The sequence below is a fragment of the Mus caroli genome, chromosome 3 (genome assembly GCF_900094665.2).
Source record: "Mus caroli chromosome 3, CAROLI_EIJ_v1.1, whole genome shotgun sequence".
Lineage (NCBI taxonomy): Eukaryota > Metazoa > Chordata > Mammalia > Rodentia > Muridae > Mus > Mus caroli.
In genome coordinates, this window is record NC_034572.1 from 18,795,566 (window position 1) to 18,801,009 (window position 5,444).

At 40.1% G+C, this 5,444-nt stretch overlaps 1 pseudogene; it reads right to left on the reverse strand.

Moving 5' to 3' along the window:
- Window positions 1-4,798: 4,798 nt before the first annotated feature.
- Window positions 4,799-5,444, reverse strand: part of LOC110291065 — a 4,351-nt pseudogene continuing 3,705 nt past the window's right edge.

The following is a 5,444-nucleotide window of genomic DNA, read 5'->3' on the forward strand; positions in this document are numbered from 1 at the left end:
TATACATAACTGCTCATTTTTTGGCTAACTTTTCATCACAAGGCTTCTGGAAATCTAGATGAGTAGCAACATACTTTTCATAAATGAGGTATATTTGATAATCAAATTCATGTTTAAAATCTTTAAAATCTGAGCGAATTACTCAGGTTCACAGTAATATTTATTTAGCCTTTTATCTTTCTTCTCTTCACACAACAAACCTAAAAGAAGACAGCCACAAGAACAGAATGCCAACTCTAACAACAAAAATAATAGGAAGCAACAATTACTTTTCCTTAATATCTCTTAATATCAATGGACTCAATTCCCCAATAAAAAGACATAGACTAACAGACTGGCTACATAAACAGGACCCAGCATTTTGCTGCTTACAGGAAACCCATCTCAGGTAAAAAGACAGGTATCCATCTTTATTAAGGTTAAAGGGTACATGCCATGTTACTACAACGTCTTAAAATGACTTCAAACTTTAGATATTTGAATAAACTAAGTCATACAAGAAAAAAAATACCAAAAAAAACCCAAAAAAACAAAAACAAAAACGAAAACCCTGTGGCATTCTGTTTTGATGATTCAATTAAGGGAATTCAGATAAGACTCAAATTTAACAGGAATAAAGGTATGAAACTCTAACAGTATATAGGCAGCTGACATAAACTGTTAATTTAATGACAATCCTTATTTAGCCTTCTTATATGTTTTCAAGATTAAGCCTAAAATCATGTATACTTAATTTATAGATGGTCCTCAAACTCTTCAATGAACTGCAGAAATTTTCATTTAAAGTGTTTGAGAAATGTTCCATAGCAGACAGAACTACACCATCCTAACTGGAACCCTTAAGGTCTCCAAAGAAGACAGATAGGGCAACAATACCTCCACTTGAATTGTGATAACACTATTCACCAGGGAAATCTGCCCCATTTCTCACATGCCACCGGGGCTCTGTCCAAACTACATATTTTTTAGGTTGATTGCCTTATTCAATTTTCCCAAATTATTCCACAGAAAAAAGTCTAAGAGACCTATGTCTGACAATCAAAGGCCTATGCTAGTCTGTGAGGGCTGAAGATTAGATGCTGTCCTATATGACAGCTAAGGACTGACAACTGGCTCCAACAAAGTCTAAGATAACCTGTCATAGGCAATATGAAAGTGTCAGTCATTTTAGTTGATACACAGGTCATTTAGATTATACTTCTCATTATAATTTTTCCTCCTCAGGTATCTAAGAGGGAACCATACTAGCTCCTTCCTCAGGTGTTCAGCTACCTTCTCAGTTCTCTTCAAATGTAAAATTGAAGTATCAGACCTCACTTACCTAAGTCTCTATCCTAAAAAGACAATCTACTTTGTTACCAGACTGATAAAATCACCAAACAGGTTTTAAAGTACCTTTTTTTACTATACCTTTATTTAGAAGAGCTTGTTTTACAATGACTGCTCAGTATTCAACCACTTGTGTCTCATAGTAAATAACTGGATATCAAAAGTTTAAAGTTTATGTAAATTCTGACTAAGAAAGTGTTCTAAATTATACAAATATGAGTTATTAAAAAAAATGAAGCTTGTTGTGAGTGTATCCAGAGCCACCCATTTGCTGGGGCTTGACATCATTTAAGGTCAAGCCAAGGGACAAATATACTCTTTACCTTCCCCCCATTCCTTCTGCTTTTCAACCACAAAATCCATGGCCTGAAAATTTATTATTAAGATGCCAGTCTGCTGCTGTTCCTTTTTATGTAATCTTAGAAGGCTTGTGGTGGGTTTCAATCTTATGATGCTATATTGTGTACATTGCTTGTGGTTTTGAAGCTTAAAGCCTGTTCATCTAGAAGAATCAGGGTCATAGTATCAGCTCCCAAGTCTGTGCTGCCTCCTTGGCCAGTTTGCTGTTCAAACCAATGAAGTTGCTATGGTTAAGAAAACTTGATGTACCCTGGGTTGAAATTTTCTCTGGACTGCCAAACAGTTATAAAAGGTCTGAAGAAGTGAAAGCTTAGGTAAGTTGTAAAGGCTTAAGAAAATGTTTCAAGATTTATAAATACAGTTTGTAAAGATCTGGAGTGTAAAAAAACAAGCTTCAAAATTCCTTTCCTCCCTATGCTATGCACTTACACTAAGACTTCAAAAGTTCAGAATTTTAACAATCAATGGAGTTCTGATAAGGTATTTTAAGGGTCCATAATTTACTGAAGAATGATACCCTGGACTCAAATATTATGGAAAAGCAAAAAAATTTTATTCTGCAAAGTCAAGCATGCTGGAGTCTCCTACTATCAAGTGAACTTGAAGGCCAAATTTAAATCACATTAGAGGAATTCTTAAGTAGGTGACTTTTATCTTAATCTGTTGACTCTCTCTAAGGACATTCCAGAGCCAGTACTGGGCTGTGGGAGGCTGGATACTATTGCTGACCCATTGCACTTGCCTCAGGCCATGTGGCAGGGCAGCTTCTAATGGCAGGGCAGTTTCTGACTAGCTGCCTGAAATCTGGGTTGTGTTTTTGTTTTTTGTTTTTTTGGCTTTTTCGTTATTGTTTGTTGTTTTTTCAGTACCTGGCTTGCCTGCACTTGCCCAGTTCTTGAAAGCAGAGATTTAGGCCTAGTTTCCTGAACTGCCAATTTGAAGCCTGTTGTGGAATCAGCCAAGACAGTCTTAATATTAATCTACTTCTGATGAAGCATTTCTAGTTATTCTTATTGTCACAAGCTGAAGATTTTAAATGTCCTTTGATTGTCTTCCAAGTATATACTTAAAAATGGTTGTCATTGTGCTAAAATCTTCATTGTCCAATCTTTATATCCAGCTTTCTGGAAAGTATATTAATTCTTTTAACTCCAAATAATTTTGGATTACTCAAATTATTACTATGACTCAAACGTATGAGTCTACTGCTTCTCTTACAAAAGTGGTAATGCTAATACATCTAAAACATTAGTGTCATTTTGAAAATTAAAAAAAAAATCTTGTAATCTTCAGTGAATCCAATTGGATCCACCTCTCTCAGGTTTAATGGACTATGGATCAGAACTCTTGTCAAACAACAGCCTAAATTCTCCTGCTTACTGTCTATTCCTGATAAGCCAACTTCCTCTCCTCCTCCCCTCCCTCAACTGCCAGGACCATGGCCAAGATGTTTCAAATGAACACCAAAGATAATTTTTTTGACCTAAACTCCATAACTTCAACTTCTTCTCCTAGTCCATCTGTCCCAACATATCTCAAATCAACTACAAACTACTCTAGTAATTTACCAGTTCTAGACTTTGCCTCAGAGTCTGTATCAGAATAGCTTCAAAATGGCTAGTCCCAGGAAGTCCAGCCTCACAAACTGCAGCCTGCCTTTTCCTTAGCCCCAGATAATCCTGCAGAGCCTAGAAAGTAGGAGAAACAACCTGTTCTCACAGGACTCGGTCAGCATTCCAGAGTCCTTGCTGCCCCCAACACAATGTTGTCCCAGTGTCACCAGGAAGTAGTCATAGAGAGGACTGAAAATCCCCCGAAATGGGAGGGACCCTCACTCAAGCCCAGGGATGACGTGAAGCCCAATAACTCACGAGAGACAGGTCTTGATGCAAACAGCAAGAGGTTTAATTGGGAAAGGCCAGTGCACTGGGGATGACTCGTATCCCACGCAGGGGTAGAGGAGTCGACCCAGAGCTCAAAGGGTAAGGGATTTATAAAGGCAGAAACCGCAAATACCTAGCATGAGGCTATAGCATTTGGCAAACATAGTGGGTTCAAGAAACAGTTGGAGTATTCTGTACAAACATTTCCTAAAATAATGGAGCAGGTTAAACTTCTACTTTGTGGTTACTACATCCTGAAACAATGGGGCGAGTTAAACTTTTACTCCCTGCCATTAGTGAGGTCTATTTTGGGCACAAGTCTAGGAGCTTACATAATTTTTCACCCTTCTCTCTCAAGATCTTTCAGGATCATATCAATCCTTATCACTTATGTTGTAGAGGTCAGGTCAGGACCTTTGGAAAATTCTTCCAGATACCCTTCCAAGAGAAAGATCATGGAGCACTTAGGTACCCTTCCTCTCTGGAAAAGAAAGGCTAGTTATATTACTCAGACCACAGTGGAGGGGGGAACCAAACATTGTCCACGTACAGGTTGGGGAGACACAGAGCAAGTAGACACATTCCACAGGGTGGACTGACCATTGACCACCTACAGACAAGGGAAGTCCTTGCCATCTCATTCCCTAAAGACCAATCAGTTTAAAAGTCACACTGTTCTGCCAAGCACATTGTGCCTAATGGCTGGTGCTCTGAAAACTGGATTAAAAACTCGATGCATGGGCTCTGTGGTGTCATTCTCTCACTCCTTCATGTGCAGGGGTACCCCAGCATGCTGGAACAATAAAATTCCTCTTGCTTTTGCATTGATCCCTGGCTCTGAGTTGTTCACTGGCGGCAGTGTGTGTGTGTGTGTGTGTGTTTTTGTCCTTCAGTAAGTTAAAGCTTGCCAGATTGTTAGCTTCAAGCTTGGGCTCAATGGCTGAGGTACATATTTAGTGTATCAAAGTGAACCTGTCTATCAGATTCTCACTGCCTCCATCCCTGCCTGAAATAGGGCCCTCCTTACTGGCTTGTATACATTGCCCTAAATTTCTTTTTTTTTTTTTTAAATGTCCACGTTTAATGTAAAAGGTTAAGCATTGGGTTATTTACACGTGCATTAGAAAAGATGGCGGAGGGGCTCCGAGAAGACAGTTCATATCAATCAACCCCATTAAATAGAAGCTTCTGTTTCCAAACAGGATCTCGGTGGACCAGCACCAGCTTCAGATGAGGTCAGCCAGGTTCATGGGCATCTCATCTATCTGGGTGCAGTAGTACTGCTCAATGTCCTTGAGAATCCGGATGTCATCATTCTTCACAAAATCNATGGCCACACCTTTTCGTCCATACCGACCCGATCACCCAATTCTGTGAATGTACAGTTCTCTGTTGTTGGGCAGGTCATAGTTAATGATGAGGGACACCTGAGGGACATCCAGGCCCCGAGCCCAGACGTCTGTGGAGATGAGCACCCGGCTGGCACCTGACCGGAACTCCTTCATGATAGACTCTCGTTCTTTCTGGGGCATGTCTCCATGCATGGATGACACAGTGAAATTGGCTTCTCTCATTTTCTCTGTCAGCCAGTNAACCTTCCTCTTGGTGTTGCAGAAGATGACGGCCTGGGTGATGGTCAGCGTGTCATAGAGATCACATAGAGTATCAAACTTCCATTCCTNTCTTTCCACGGCCACAAAGAACTGTTTGATGCCTTCCAGAGTCAACTCATCACGCTTCACCAGGATGCGGATGGGGTTGGTCATGAACTTGTTGGTCATCTCCAGGACCTCATGAGGCAGTGTGGCACTGATGAGAACGACCTGTGTGGCTGGTGGCAAATACCTGTACACATCATAGATCTGCTCCTTG